Source organism: Telmatherina bonti, assembly GCF_933228915.1.
Source record: "Telmatherina bonti genome assembly, chromosome: 3".
Taxonomy (NCBI): Eukaryota; Metazoa; Chordata; class Actinopteri; order Atheriniformes; family Telmatherinidae; genus Telmatherina; species Telmatherina bonti.
Window position 1 is genome coordinate 30,556,998 of NC_136621.1, and position 17,425 is coordinate 30,574,422.

Below are 17,425 nucleotides of genomic sequence, written 5' to 3' on the forward strand. Positions count from 1 at the left end.
GCTTCAATATTCTTCTTGCAGCATATATTTTTCCTGGCACTCCACCTGTGCAGGTCAGATTTGTGCGTTTGCCTTCTAAATGCAGATGCATCCACATTGACACAGTTCTCGGACATTTCTTTTTGCATCTGCACTGGAAGTGGCACATAGCTGTTCTTCTACTAGACATATGATTTGTGTCTGTTTAAAGGCAAAAAAAAAAGAGATGCAGAACTCCATGTGCAGACAGCTGGCACTTAGCATTTGTTACTGTGGTTGTCATGTCACACAACAGCGGCCTTGAATGGTTTCTAAACAATATTATGATTCACCATCCTCCTACAGGTGGCCCTTGGATTCACCCCACATGTCTGCCAACTGTCCCAGTACACTGTGCTGTGGCAGTCAGAATACATCAATCTGCTCAACTCATTTCCATTGAGAACTTCACCGTAATAATATTTTTATTCTCAGAGACATCGCCTAAATGATTCCTTTTGCTAATGTGATGAGCCAAGCCATACCTAAGGCAACAGCACTGGTCTCATTAGTGTTTCCAGTCGTAAGCATGGAGAATAAGGAAAAGTAGCAAACAGGGTCATTAAATGCATCATCAAAGAGGTGTGTCTCTGCACTCGCAAAAAAACCTCCTTGGTTATGGGAGAAGGGAGGAAAATTATATGCAGGGAAAAGTCAGTTAGTGTTTGAGCTTGTTTCTGTTTTTGTATTTAGTTACTGATCCAGCGGGAATTGTCCAAATTCCAGGTGGCAATTTTTATATGCCTGAAACTTATAAGACTATTGTCATAGGTTGGATATTTTCCAGTGAATACATCAAACATCAAATATATTATTTCCAGTTATGTTTATTCTTTATTTTATATAGCTATCCATATCATCTTCCTCCAAATCTATAAAACGTTTTCTTTTTTCATTTTTCCATCTCAAAATCAAAGTAACTCTAATCAGACTCATTTACAACGGTGATACATTTGATGAACAATGTATTTCTTAAGCACTTTTATTCATTATATTGTTAACCATCTTTTGACTGTATTTGGCTTTTTCTTTTTTCTTTTTAAATCCCAAAATGTGCTTCTTTGCAAAGGTATGCAACTAGAATTCATCCTTAACAAAAAACCAACCATAAATGATAAATATAAATATTTAATCAACACTGTACTAAAAATTGTTGTTAAATTCCACCTTGGATTTTGAATGTCAGTGGAAATGTGAGCCACGTCTGTCTGTCACTGTGATATACATTATTACATACATTACATTTCCACTAGAGGGCAATGTGTCCAATGCATTCGGTCTGATGTCACAGGTTTCATAAGTGCCACAACCACACAAAGAGAAATGACAAAGAGTCAGGTCCAACATCCCATGTGCAGACTGGAAGAGTGAGGCACCACAAAATCTGATCATTACCTTGTCACAAAGCCTGCGTGTTTCCCTCCCACCTCTTCCCTGAGTACGAATGAAAAACAAGGAATGTTATCGTTGCCATCTTTGCATCAGATTTGTTTAGCGTCCACTTTACAATGTGAGAATAGGTTTCATCTAGTATTAGATGAATGATCATTAATCACCAAAATTAAGAGAAAAAAAAAAAGAGAAAAAACTTAAGTGGCAAATTAACATCCTTCCTGTGATGAAATCTATTCTTAAAAGGCAAACAAAGTATTCAAATGTATAAATGTTTATACTAACAATGAATTATGAAAATGTCACTAATCATTCATGTGTTGTCTTTTTTTCTCCATCTAACAAAGAGGAAACTGCCTGCCTCCTCATTCAGTACGTTCATTCTTCTCTCTCTCTCTCTGCGTCCCCTGCATCCCCCCCCCTCCTTCTATCTGCTTCCCCCTCCTGTGGGATCATGGGAATTGTGCAAGTAGCGTGGCGTTCCACGCTCTGCCCGCGGCGCTCCAGGAGGAGGCGTGCAGTAATGACCTGCTCCTCAGCTCGCTCGCCACCATCGCCCTCACAATTAATTCCCGCCTCGCGTTCCACGGCGGTGGCGGGGGGGTGGGTGAGAGTGTGGGCTCCCTCATTAGAGCTCCTTGTAATGTGTCTGGCAGCCGTTCCCATCCTGCCACTTCTGCCCTTCCACTGCTGTTGCCGTGTTTGTATTATGGATGCCTCCCTCTATGCTTTTCTGCCTCACAGAATGACTGACACAGAGTGGGAAAACGCACCTGCTCTGTGCTTCTATCCGCCGGGGATCGAGGAAACACATGAATGCACCTCACATGCGTAACATGGAGGGATATATTTTGAGCAGGTTATTTCAAGACCATCCGGCTGCAATCAGAACCCCTTTACCGCAATGTCCAATGCACCATCACATTGAAGCTATAAACAGGTGGTGACATTTTGAATGGCTTGAAGAACTTTTGAACTTCTCAACCAAGTGTAGCAAAGTGTGACCTTGCTTACAAGTCTAAATCTGACCAGGGGATTCCAGTTTCATCAATTGGGGCTATTTTTTTCATTTGCAGTTGCTGTATTTGTTGTTTTATTCACAGGATGTGCATCGATGACAGTCACATATTTCTGTCTGAAGACACACAGACACCCATTGCAAGCCAAAAACAAAAGAGCCCAACAAAGAAGTTCCAGTTTAACTATTTATCATCAAATGATCATATCAAATGTGAAAAGCCTTCTCATACCAATGAATAATGAAGAATTTTGGTTTGAAAAAAAAGAGGAAAAACCAGTCGGAGTCAGACTTAAAAGGTGAGGCATTAATGATTTCAGCAGAAAAGTGCTTTCAAGCAGACAGTGGCTTGCACAAAAGTTCCTGCTCTTTCCTGAATGTCAACTGAGAAATAAAAGAAAATCAATTTTGAAGAAATAATGTGATCAACAAAATCTTTCAACTGAAAGTTGGCAAAAAAAAAAAAAAAACTATTACTAACTCAAGTCTAGATGCTGACCATATTTTCATTGTAACTCCCAATGGGGACACACACGTCATATAATGCCAGCCGAAGCCGCATGCCGCTTAGCCTGTCGGTACCTATCAGCTGCTTCCAGAGTCCCGCAGGCTAATAAGGCCCGATAGGACTCCTTCAACTTGACGGTATCCCTCACTGCTGGTGTCCACCAACGAGTTCTGGCATTACCGCCACGACAGGCACCAACGACCTTATAGCCACAGCTCCAGTGGGCCGCCTCAACAATAGAGGCATGGAACACAACCAATTCGGACTGAATGTCCCCCTGCCTCACTCGGGATATGGTTGAAGCTCTGCTGAAGGTGGGAGTTGAAGCTCGCTCTGACAGTGAAGTATGAGCGTCAGGTGTACAAATGGACACTCTTACATTTGAACATGGTGTTCGTTATGGACAATTTATGATGAGCACAGAAGTCCAACAACAAAACACCATTTGGGTTCAGAATGGGGGGGGGCATGCCTCCCAATCACTTCCCTCCAGATCTCACTGTCATTGTCCACCGGGATAAACCCCAACTTACAGGCAACAAGCCGGGGGCTAATAAGAATGCCCACACCTGCTTGGTGCTTCTCACCATGAGTAACTCTAGAGTGGAAGAAGGTCCAGCCCCTCTCGAGCCCAAGCCATGCATCGAGGTGAGTCCAACTATATCTAGCCAGAACCGCTCAACCTTGCGCACATGGTCAGGCTCCTTCCCCACCAGAGAGGTGACATTCCACATCCCTATGGCCAGTTTTTGCTGCCAAGGATCGGGCCCTGCCTCTTGCTGCTGCCCAGCTCACATTGCACCTGACTCATACAGCTCCTCCCGCAGATGGTGAGCCCACGGAAGGTGGGGCCCATGTAACCCTTTCTGGTTGAGCCTGACCGGGACCCACAGGCAAAGGTCACCAGACGCTTACTCTTGAGTGTCACCCCCAGGCCTGGCTCCAGAGGGGGGCCCCGGTGACCTGCATCTGGGCAAGGGAGCATTTCCACCTATGGTCGTTGTCATCATAGGGGCCTTTGAGCTGCACTTAGTCTGGTTCCTCCCCAAGACACCTGTTTACCATGGGTGACCCTACCAGGGGCATATAGCCCCCGACAATATAGCTGCTAGGATCTTCAGGACACACAAACCCCTCCACCACAATAAGGTGGCAGCTCATGGAGAAGCCCAAGAAAAGTTGCTCAGGTGGTTCTCCTTGGTGGCAAGTCCCCGGGGGTGGATGAGATCTGCCCAGAATTCCTTAAGGCTCTGGATGCTGTGGGGCTGCTCTGGCTGACACGCCTCTGCAGCATCGAGTGGACATCGGAGACAGTGCCTCAGGACTGTGAGACTGGGGTGGTGGTCCCATTTTTTAAGATGGGGGACCAGGTGGGTGTTCCAATTACAAGGGAATCACACTCCCCAGCTTCCCTGGTAAGGTCTATTCAGGGGTCCTGGAGAGGAGGGTCCATTGGAAGTCAAATCTCGGATTGAGGAGGAGCAGTGTGGTTTTCGTTCTGGTCACTGAACAATGGACAAGCTCTATACCCTCTTTGGGGTCATGGAGGGGGCATGGGAGTTTGCCCAACTAGTCTACATGTGCTTTGTGAACCTGGAAAAGGCATTTGATCATGTCCCCTGGGGACTCCTGTGGGGGGTACTCCGGGAATATGGGGTACTGGACTCCCTTGTATGAGCTGCCTGGTCCCTGTATGACAAGTGTCAGAGCTTGGTTCGCATTGCCGGCGTCGGATTCGTTTCCAGTGAGAGTTGGACTCCGCCAAGGCTGCCCTTTATTCCCTATTCTGTTCATAACTTATATGGACAGAATTTCTAGGCAATTCCAATTGTGCAAAGATCCTTTATGGCAAAATTCAGATTCAGCAGGAAATTAACATTTGACAGACAATCTATAAATCTCCGTTATGTGTTTAACCGTGCTTGTTTACATTTAAAACATGTTGTTAAAATGTTGTGTTTGATTGTTGGAAGTTTGCACCATGAGTGCAGCTGGATGGAGCAAAACCACCATGTCATCTCATATAAAAGGTGGAAACAATATGAAAGTATGTCGCAATGATACCTGCAACAGAATTACTACTGTTTCCAAATTCCACTCATTAAAATGAGAAGAGCTCAGAGAGGAAAGACTTCCGTCAAGCCATAGTAATTCTTTTTGCCAATAATTGTGGGCATTGTTTTTTTAGTTAGAAGCTCTAATGGCAAAATTGTCCCTTTACACCCATAATAACTAATCTTTTAAAAAATTCTTGGATCCTGGATTCAAATCACCCCCAAATTCTAATTACTTGTTCTTTTTCCATTTCTGGGATTTTCTGAAAATTTCTTCAAAATCCATCCATAACTTTTTGACTTGTGTTGCTAACAAACAGACAAATAAACCAAAGCTGCCAAATGACATCTGCCTCAGCGTTCTTAATATGAAGCTACTTAAAACATAAATATATTATACATTAATTATTTTAGGTTGAGTCAGTGTTACATCTTTCTTCTGAAAATGATCAAATAAAGAAAAATGAAAACAACTGACTGTATAAAGGCACGTTAATGCTCTGTCATGGTTTTCTTTCACAATTCAAAATATTAAGGTTAAGTAGGCATTTTTAAAGACAAAATCTAATATGAGTTAAAAAGTAAAGAAAAGCTTTTAAAGAATGCCGATAAGAAGGAATTGAATGATCAGGTGTTTTTTTTGTATTTGCTTTTTCCAAAACATTTATGCCTGTACAAGCTGACAATGTCGTGACTTGACAACAAGTAATATCTAGTGAAATATAAAACTCTGCACCCATACCAAGCTAAGTTATATACCAAGCGAGTTATACTGTGGAGTGCTTTTCAATATAAACAAAATAATGTAAGTTAACTAGAAAAACAAGTACCTAGTGTTCTAACAGTTTTATGAGAGATTTCTATTTACTTCTATTTACTAACAGAGATCCAATACCTTAATTTGCCTTTAATAATTATCAAGATGAGCACACTGGTGCAAGACAAAACAAGGCAAATACACTACAGATGGTTCAGCCACATCTTATGTAAACCTGCCCTGAGCATTGTGGCCTATGTTGGTAACACACAAATAAAAAGAATAGAGGGGACACCAAAAATAGCTGGTACTATGACCCAAAGGAAGGTGTGAAGAAGACCGCTAACACCTGAGGACAAGAAGACAGACGGCGCAAAGAGCAGAATGCCTGAAAGCTGTGATCTACAGCCTATGTCCTGCATGAGGCATAGAGATTAATTCACAAGAAATCTTTCATAAGCTTCACACCAGCTTAATTTATACCATGATACCTGACAGGAAGTCTCTAACATAAGGCTCTCAAACAATAAATCTTATTTCATGAATGCATGCAGTAGTTAGGAATCTATCGCATGCACACTTTTCTGAAAACACGGAAAGACAATGATTTCTTCAACTTAACTCATAGATGCTTTAATAAGCCTTGTTCCATGCTCCTGCATCACAGAGCACGCTCACTGTCATGGTTTTTTAAGGCTGTTTTGCTTTGTTACATTGATTTTTTGTGCTGCTATTGTGTTGCTTTTTCTGATTCAGCATCTGTCGCCGTGGACAGGTCAGGTATTGCCTCAGCGGGTGAGTCAGGGTGCTGATAAATACAGGCCACCAACACTGTTGTGAAGGAAGTTTAAGAAATTGAAAAAGAGAATAATCGAATATTGATCAAATAACATTGATTTCCAGCATTGACAAGTGGGTTAAACAGTGTCAGAAATGCATAAGAGTGTGAGAGAGGCTGGCTGCTGCCTTTCACAGAGGTGTTTGGACCTATTACTTCCATATCCAACACACACACTCCAAGAACAGACTGTTCACATGTTGCATGCTCTGTTTCAGTTGAAGTTATCAGCTTTATTTACATCATTTTTTTAATGTTTTACTTTGTTGGTGAACAAACATTTGTGTTCAAACTCAGCAAAAAAAACACAAGGCTTAGAGGTCACACAGCGTTCTTTTTAAAAGAAAAATGACTGTAATCTTTCTGCTTACTGAAAACTGTTTCCAGTGAGAGCTGGCGTGGCTTACAAAGGACATCTCACACATTTGCATGTTAAATACATTTAATTGATGCACAATTAACATTTCATTGAGAATTAGACTTTCCAACAGATCCATTAGTTGTTCTTTCTTAGTTATTTATGAGTTTGAGGGCTTCCTATACACAAAAACAGGATAGTCTGTCAGGCAAGCTGGGTGCATTGATGTACATCTGTCTCTTGTATATTCAGTGTACGCATCCCATGAACATTTTTAAACTCACTAGGTTTCTTTTTTTGTGTGATTCCACTTGCTGAATTGGCATCGTATCGTTTGGTTTGAGAGCTAACCAGTGGCTGCTTGTTAACGGGGAACACTGAGACACTACCCCCATCAGAACTGCTACCTTAATGTTCAACATAAATTCATTAGATAATTGAAAATTATTATGAAATTAAAATCAGTTACTCATACTTTGTGTCTGATAGGTAGTTTTTATTGTAAATTGGTTGGATTTTATTAATTATTTCATGGGCACCCAACACATAGAAAATATGTTTCTCAGCTTCTGGCTATGGGACCTGTGGCTGCTCACTCCTTAGTTTAGTCAAGATTCTACCCAGGATGTAGCTGTGAGCACCCTGTAGTTTTATATTTATCACAGGAGATGGATTCTTGACACCGGTCATTTCAAGTCACACCCCTTTCGTCTAAATGCGAAGGCACAAATGTTATGACACTAACCAATGATGAGCGATAATCTAAGGCAAGATGAAGAAGAGGAAATAATGGCTCCTTTAGTGAAAATTAAAGACAATTCTCATCTTAACACAAAAAATTCCTGAAAATCTAAACAAAATCCTTCAATAACTTTTGGAGCTATGCTGTTAACAGACATACAACCAAATGCCATCGAATACATTAACTCTGTCTTGGAACAGGTAGATATTATACACTACCAGTCAAACGTCTGGACACATTTTCCAACTGGATTGTATTGAAAAGTGTGTCCAAACCTTTGACTGGTACTGTATATTTTAGTCTAAGTCTTATTCTTATTGTGGTCTGTTTGCTGATCGTATTTGTGAGTTGCCTCATTGGAGTTGAGTGGCTTGCGATGAGGTGCCAGTCAGAGATGGGGGCAGACAGAATCACCTGGATTAGCAGAGGGAGGAGGGAAAGAGAGTTCTAGTCATAGTGACAGAGAAGGGAGGACAGCAAACAACAGAGGAGAGGATGCAGGTCCTGGACATCACCTAATGGGCAGCGGAAAGAGAGGTACAACAAGACAACAGAGAGATATGGGACAGAGTGCAGGTCTAAGTCGAGGTTCTGCTGTCAAGAAAAGAAGACGGCATTGTGGAGGATGTAGAGGTTCACCTGTCAGAGATGCTGGAGGGGAAAGAAGAATCCCGGACCTCCAAAATGCAAGAAGGGTTCACAATGAGATTTAGAAACATTTGATCATTTCATGCTTAACATCTGATGATCAATAACAGCAAACACAAAACACAAAGTACAAGCTGCTGTTTATTTAAATGAAAAAATTATTTAAATTATTTCTCCACCTGTGCTTTCTGTACAACGTATGCTTCAATTTGCACTTCTGCACTTTGTTCCTTTTTCAGATTGGATAGATAGATAGATAGATAGATAGATAGATAGATAGATAGATAGATAGATAGATAGATAGATAGATAGATAGATAGATAGATAGATAGATAGATAGATAGATAGATAGATAGATAGATAGCCATATTCTTATTACAGCCTCTTAAATCCTGCACAGTAGAACATGTACCGTCATCCTCAAATGTATTCATACCATCCCATTAAAGAAGAAAAAGAAACAGCTGAAATTGACCAAAATACAGTAATAATACACAAAAATTTTATTAAAATCTTTACATTATTTTCTTCTCGTTCAATTGAAATATTTTTTCTAAGAAGCAATGATGAAATAATATATGGCACATCACTCATAAAATATTTTGTTGAACAATCCTTTGATGTTTCCACTGAAGTCAGGTGTTTTCTGTTCCTCTCAGTCAGACTTCTGCACTTGTTGGCAGGTATTTTGTCCCACTGTTCATCAGAAAAGTGCTGTAATTTGTCCAGGACCGATTTGTTTAGTTTTTCTTCTTCAACTCAATTAAATTAGAAAACAGAATCTAAAATATAATTTTGCAAATTTTTAGTTATTGATTGTTTATTTTTGTTTGTTTAGTTTCAAGTTATTTGTGTGACTGTTGGAAATTCAGTCTTTTCTTTAATGAAACAGTATGAATACATTAGAGGACGACTGTAGTTATACACTTTTAAAAGGAAGTTCCAGCTATATTGATGTTCATCATACTTCTCTTGCAGGGTCTTCATCTGGGTCCAACTTCAGAATATAAATGTTTCTATCAGAAATAGAACCATCTGTCATGTAACTGAATGATGACTGGCCCAGACAATGGAACTTCATAGTTATTTTAACGTTACTGGTCTAGTTTACTGGTCTAGTGTACTGTGATGGGTTAATGTAGAAGGACAACACTAAAAATGAACAAGCAAAATCTTGTAAATCTTAGTTAAATTTCTGCTAGTTGAAGTGACATTTTCAATGTAAACCTTTAAATTTCAAACAAAAAACACATATTGACAGAAAGTGGAGGAATTACAGCATAGTTTTAATTCATGTACAAGTTGGCTGACCATGGCGTCACAAGTGTTATCATCTGCTGTAGGCTATGCCATCAGAATAACAATCCCACAAAGGTAGGTAGTCTTTTGTGGAGCTCAGTGCTCTCTATAACCCTCAGTCAGACCAAATCCACTGATGGAGCGATGGACCATTCAAAGAAGAGACATCTGCTGTTGCGCAATATGCTTGGGAATACTGAATATAACAAACTACAAACACTAGTGATTATAAATTTGGGAACATTTTCCATTGGATTTAATGGGAGATTGTCCCACATCTTATGGCCAGGGATGTATTGTTGCATATCCAATATAAAAGCAGAAACATCTTACCAACTTTCAGCCATGCTACCCACATGAAGGATTGTCTATCTACAGGTTACTTCTGTGGGAGCATCTGCGTGTAGATGCTGTCATCTGCAGCACACAGTGTGCCAGGAATTGGATCTCTTTTAGCAAAGCAACTAACAAGATAATTAAGGGTGCTCTCCACACTCCAATTAGCAGGCAATAGCAAAAGGAGGGGTGGAGGTGGTGGGGGTAAAGAGAATCACTCAACACATCCAAGGCAACCATAGTGGGTGACACACGTCAAATCACAGCAAAAGGCTAATGCAGGCAAGGTGAGGGCGTCATAGATTACAGGCATCAGGAGGAAATGAGACTGTTTTTTTTTTTTTAAAGAAATGCTGCCAAGGCTGCTTCTAAAAGGTGGTACATCGCTGCCAAACCCATAATCTCATAGTGTTTATTTTCCCAAGCTCTCCCCTCTGTTTCCCTACGATCTCTTTCTGTCTGTTTCTTCCTCTTCATGCTTTAAAGGCCTTAGAGGAATGTTGTTTACCACAACGGTGTGTGTGAACTGATCAAAAACACCCTGAGCAAACTCTTGGTAGACTGCTTCCTATTTCTGGTCATTTTAAAAAAAAAAAAAAACTCCCCTGACATCCTGCAAGTTTTTGAAGGAATCCACAAAATGACAGATATACATAATACCTTTGACTTAACAAACTGAAACCCTAGTCAAATCTATCAGTTGGATTTCTATTGGCATGTAGAAAACATCAGACTCTGTGTCATAATGAGTTCTCTATCTTCACTGTCTTGTCTAATGGATGTGAGAAGACTTCAAATGGAGACAGATGAAGCCATGGATTCACAGCATCAGTCGTTAGAGATCCGCGTCTTGTGACTTCACTCCTCTGTGATTTTGTTCTTATCGACCAAATCCAAACTAGATTTTAAAAAAGCAGTTTATGGTTATTAATTACTCCTCTGAGTTTGGTTGAAAGCCCCCTGGAGACAAGGAAGAAGTAGCTGCACGGGGAGCGACACTGGAGCACACAGATAGGAACAAAGACCTGCCACAAAGGTTCCTGCCTCCTACTGTGAGAGACCCACACACTGCAGTGGCTTTGCAGACAGAGGTTAGGACCACCTTGGCAGATTTCCCCTGGGGGCTATTATCACCCAGAAGATAAAATGGTTTTCAGACGGCGGAGCTGCCACATGCAGACGCATGGGGTCTGATTACTGGTACACTGATTAAAATAAAGATCAAAGGTGTTCTTTTGTTGTTTTGTTTTGGATTTTTTCATATATATGGCTGTCAATCAGGTCTCATGCCTAAAAATAAATGTTCTGAGTGATCCTTAATTTGGTGAAATGCCTCAGTAAAACAATTCATAGCCAAATTTTTACCAAAGAACATATTCTGCTGTGCTTTTTTTTTTTTTTGTCAAACTTGTATTTAAAATGTGACAGTCTGACACACGCCTTATGTCAGCGCAACACACTTGCATTAAGGCTGATGCACCCTAGATTCAGCCTAAATGCAAATGTAGTTAATAAAGTTTTTGCTATATTTTGAAACCACTTGTTGAGACACAAGGATGTTTGTCTTGTTTAGGATGGGACAGAAAATCAAATCTACTGCCAAAAAGTGTAATTATATGAGCCATTTGTGTAGAAAAACATTAGCTGACGGTGGTTTTTAGGGGTGGGGGGTGGAGGGGTGTTTTAGATCCATCGCAATGTGGATGTGGATTTTTCAGAATGGATGCATAAATGTAAAAAAAATGATTTTGTTCAACTGTTAATTTATAACATGATGAGGACAGGCTTAAAATTGCAGAAGTGCATCTCCTGAATGTGCAACTAAACTCTGATGCAGATCAAAGAAACAAACTCCAGTTTTTCTACAAAGAAGCTTCCAGTGATCCAAATACAGGAAGTTGACTACGATGCAGGGCAGCGTGGGTAAACACAACCTAAATGTATGTGCGAGTTGGACAATAAGTGGCTTTGACTGGCAGAAAACAATTGCTGTTAAATGTGGAATGAAAACACAGTAAAGGTTCTGACAGAAATGATCAACCCAGAGGTACAGCGTCTCCTTTAGTCGCTCTTATGTGGTGGAAACAGAACCTGTCCTAAATTAACCAACAAATGAGTGAATTTTCCTCTTCACGCAAATATGAAAAAGCTGTGTTACAAATTTCTATCGGAAAGCAACAAAGACGCACACTTCTGCTGATGTACCAGCCAGTTTTTCCTTTCTATAAGCAACTGCTTCTGATGGTTGGTGTCCCTTTTCCACGTTCACTTCCAGTTTTCATCAACCAGCAGTCATTGTTCCTTCAGTCCTGCTTTACATCACTTCCACCTCAGCGTTGCACTGCAACCCCGATTTCCCTTCACTCGTGCTGATAGTTTTTTTTTATCCTCAACCTTTCATAGCTATTTGCATCGTGCCAGTAAACTTACCGTATTACTCATTAAGCCTTTCTGTTACCGTTTCCTGATTTAAAAAAAAAAAATATATATATATATATCACACTCCGTCAGGTGTTTTAAGCACAATAAGTCAGCATATTGTCATGCACATGACTGGCAGCCACTGAAGGAGTGATGATCTCATACATATTTTTGGGTTCAGCGTCAGTCTGTTCAACTTTTATTGGCATGAACAAGTTGTGTGTGATCGGCTTCATAAATTCAAGTGATTGTGAAATGTACATTTGTCAGAAGAACATTTAAAGTAAAGGTCTCTGTAGCTTTTTTGTATATGCAATTTTTTTTTTAACAGGACAGAGAGCGAATATTAAAAAGATTGTTAAACCTGAAGGAAAATTTGATCCATTATTCAAAACAAAGTTAAAATTAAAAGCTAGTTACAACTATTTTTACATCATTTTGCATGGAAGTTATTTTGATTTCTCTATCATATCTGTTGTCAAACTCTAAATAGAGTCATCAAAGTGAAGCCTTTAGCAGCCTTCAGGCCTTTGTCACACAACTTACCTGGAAGGGTTGTATAGCTCAGAAATCTCTTTGTAAATCTGTCAGTTTGTTGTCTCACATATAAGCTTGTCTTATAGTAAACACAGTTTATTCCTTTGTGTTACCACTATAAGGGAAATCTCACATAGAACTTATAGTACGTGCTCAGCTCATTCAGTTAATTTACAGAATAGTGATTTTGATGGGTATTTGTTTTCACAAAAAAAATGTGCTTGTTTTATTGTGTTTATTTATTGTATTTATTACCATTATTTAACCAGGAAATAGAAACTCTCAAAGCTTTAAAATTTCTGTATTTCAGAAATATTAAGCAGCAGCTTTGGTCAGCAGCAGCCCATAACAGTGCATGTACACTCAACACATTTTATTAAATACATGTAAATGTCAATAAAAAAGGCAAATATAAAATATCATATAATAAAATATCAAGAGCCCAAAACAAACAAAATCTCAAAAAAATAAAACATTTGATGAAGATTTATCATGAGCCAGGAGGGAGCCGAATGGTTATTTGTAGCGATTATAAAAAGATGGGTCTGCTTCTTTATATAGAATTTAATCAAATTCATGTAATGAAAACATCTTCTTATTCAGATGATTATAGTACATAAACATAGAAAAACAGATCAATGCTGTGCATTGATGAGTGTTACTAAAGTTAATTAATGATGCCTTTAAGTCACTTGTGGTGTGGTCACAGCATTACCAATCTGAAACAGATCAGGAATATGACTTAAATGAATCATATACTGCTTGTAATCAGTTCCAGTTTAAGTTTCTAATAACTACTTTTTAAAATCCTGGCAGAAAAAAAGCTTCATTAAAATTGGTCTAGCATTTCTGGTGAAGGAGCCGTCAGCTGTGTGACATTCAAGTGAATAGGAGAATTTTGGAAATCTCAAGATTGTGTGTTACTTTGTGGGCAACAGCTCTGGTGATGACAAAAAAGCAACAGACAGTTGACTGGTAGAGATCTATTTTGTGATTGGTTAGGTTGTGATTGCATTTTTCTGGATTTCTGGAACTTTTTGCTAAGTTTTTGTTGTTGACGTGGAAGAGAAACTGCTACGTTGGAGTACATCAGCTGCACCAGCTCTACCGTACGCAGACATGTATAAATCCAGCTTTACCTGTCTGCAACTTGACACAGAAAACAGAGCAATACCATTGGATATAGCAGACGCAGTGTTGAGTTGTACACAACATACAGCCAGCAAAAGGAACAAACCACAGAATAAGATGAATAGAAAGAAAATGAAAAAGAAAATAAAAAGCATAGAAGTGGAAAGGCAAGATTATTTGTATAGCACCTTTCATGAACAAGACAATTCAAAGTGCTTTACATTAAAACGTCAAAAGCATTACAGATGGTGTAAAAACAGACAAAAAAGCATAAAAGAAAACACAAATTGAAAAATCACAATAAAATCATAAATATTAAAATAATTAAAAGCAGAAGACAGAAAAATTTAGGAGGACAGCAACTAACTTGGTGGTTTTATTCTACTACTTCTGATGTTTTCGGGCAGTTGTAATAATGATGTATTACAGCTACCAACCAGTGTCAAATTATGGAAGTGAACTCTGAACTCAGTATGAGGACAGCAACAAATGGCAACATGTAACACGGACATTTATGTTCATACCTCAATACATTCCCCAAAACCTCAAGCAGGTGCAAGGAACAGAGAGTCAAGATTCCTCCACAAAGACATGAGACTGATAACATCACACTGAAAACACTACTAAAAGCTGGTTCTTCACTCTATTTTTCAGATTTGGCTTAGTCTCAACAGATAATGGCAGATGTTACAGTATGTTTTGTTCGTCTCATGTTGTGTTCGCTTCCATTTAAGACATTTTTAAAATATTCCTTCATTTACTTACTTATTTTATTTTTTAAACAAGTGCATTTTATGGGTCGGTCCTGATTTAGATATCTCTGTCACATCTTTTTTTTTTTTTTTTTTTCTTTTTTTTTAAACATTTTGATAACTTCTTTACTGTCTTTTGATTTTCATACTTTGATGCTAAACTTAAATCGTATGTGGAAAAACTATAGATGTTAAGCGTTATATGAACAGTTTTTTTCAGAATTACAAAACTAAAGCGTCAGGTTAAAACTCATGTAAATAATTAATAGTCAGTCCAGAAAAAAAAAAAAAAAAAAAAAAAAAAAAAACCCAGACAGTTCTCTTTGCTTTAATTCTCCAAACTGCACACTGTGGGTCTGGATAAATGCTGAGTGGGGGGGAAATCGAGGATGCTGATTGGAGTCATGATTTAACCCAAAGCTAATAAGCATCAACATAAGGCAACGTGCGGTGTCTCACAGGGGAACTCGAGGAATAAATGCGCCTCGCGAGTCCCTGTTGTCAGCTGGAGCTGAAGGCATGGGTGGCCAGCAGGCGGGATTTATAACGTGATAAATCCCGGAGGTCTTAGTAATTATGGCTGTCGCTGGACGGAGATGGGAGGGGGGAACCCGGCGGAGGCATTTTATCTTAATCACAGCTCAGCTCCATTCAAATTAATTTGACAAGTTTTCCCAATCCTTATTAAAATGCGCGTCTGGTAAATGACAGACCCCCCCCCCCCCCCCCCCCTCTCTCTCTAAATGTCTCATCCTGGAACAAATATGTTAAAAAATATTTCATCAACGACTCTGAGAGAGGCAAATGTAAGGGTGCAAGACGCAGATATTTCCTGTACATATTTTTCTCCCAGGGCGCCCTGAGCCATCCATCCCCTCCCACCTCTCGAGTGTTTCTATAGTAATTTCCAGCCAATGATCAGTAGGTGTCCACATCCCTGCTTCCTCACCTCAGCACCAATCAGCCACACACAGCGACAGGAGACGCGGACTGAGCAGAGACCAGGCAGAGAAGACACACAATACAGCCCCCCGGATCAAGAGGAGAGGAAACACCTAACCACCTCCACCATTTCCCTCATCTGTTTTCAGTTTCTTCCCCCCTCCTTTATTTTTTTTTCTTTTATCTCTACGACACATTTTGGCTTATAAATGCACTTTCCAATCTTTTTTCTCGCGTGGCAGGAAACTCGATAACATGATCCTTTTGTTTTTAGCGCTCTGAGCACACACACACACACACACACACACACACACACACAAACACACACAAACACACACACACACACACAAACACGGTCGCCCTGCTCTCCCCAGGCAGCTCGTCTGTGCGTCTTCGCGCATCTTTGAATTTTATCCCCCTCCGTATCGCTGCGCCGTAATGTGCCGTTTCATGGTCGCAGGCTGGTAGCATCTTGGGAGCTCTTCTCAACAGGAACCTGGTAGGTGATGCTCTCTCTCCTGCTCTCTATGTGTGTGCCCTCTCGTTCTGTGTGCGTGTGCGCTTGTGTCCATCCATAATTTGGCGTCCAGTTGCGTTTTTACCCCGTTTTTTTCTTCTTCTGTCCTGATTTGTGCTGCTGCCAGATTAATTTTAATGGGGTTTATGTGCACTGTTGCACCGCTCCTCGGATTATCTATGCATGACCTTTGATCTGAATATCTACCACAGAACAGACTAAGTGTAATTAATGGCATCGTTGTGCAGCAGCCGCACAATGGTTCCTAATTGGACGTGGATTCTTTTTTTTTTTCTTTTTACTTTCCTTTCTTTCAGTTTCCTTCTTCACACTCTCAACCTTTACAGCCTCTTTTCCCTCCTCTTTTCCCACCTCTGTCTGTCTCCCTCCAGCTTCAAGTATTGAACATTTCTGTCTCTCTAAACTTTGTTTACAGGCTGAAAAATCAATGTCCGTGACTTGATTGCCTTTGGGCTGCGTATTTCGCTCCAGGGGTGAATTGATTAAGTAATAATGATCCTGAGGAGGGCTGATCATTAAGCCAAGGAGGTTTTGTTTACTGGTGGCTGCTGGTTGTTTTGGTTGTCACATCGACATTGAACCTCCAAAACTGGAAGGGGGTGGAGGGGCTCCTGGTTTCACATTGTTCCAAAGAAGTCCTTTTGCAATATGTTCTTGCCTTTAACTTTGGGTAAATACTGTAGATAAGTGCAGTAATTGTGAAGGTCTGAAGAACACAGCCTGTAGTCAGAGAAACTTGAAAGTTTGAATGTAAAGGGGATTCACTGAGGATTTTAATAATTCCACCCAGGGGGAAGCTTTCCAGTTCAACGTATGCACGTATTTATAGTTGGCTTTTTTCGAACACGGATGTGATTTGAAATGCTTTAGTGTTGCAGCAGTGGGTCGGCTATGGCAATTAAGAGAGAAAGCCCAGAAAAAGGTAATGGAAGCAGGGAGAGATGTGTCTAATGGGCTTTTATCTGTGGAAACCAAATCCAGACACACTGGTGGAGAGACAGAGAGAGGAAATGGAGCCCCCTCCACCTCCCCTCCAACACATGCACACACATGGACGCACGCACACAAGTCCTATCCCAAGGCAGCTGACACTGTGGTTGGTCTGGTCCATGATCTGGTTGTAAATTCACCGGTGG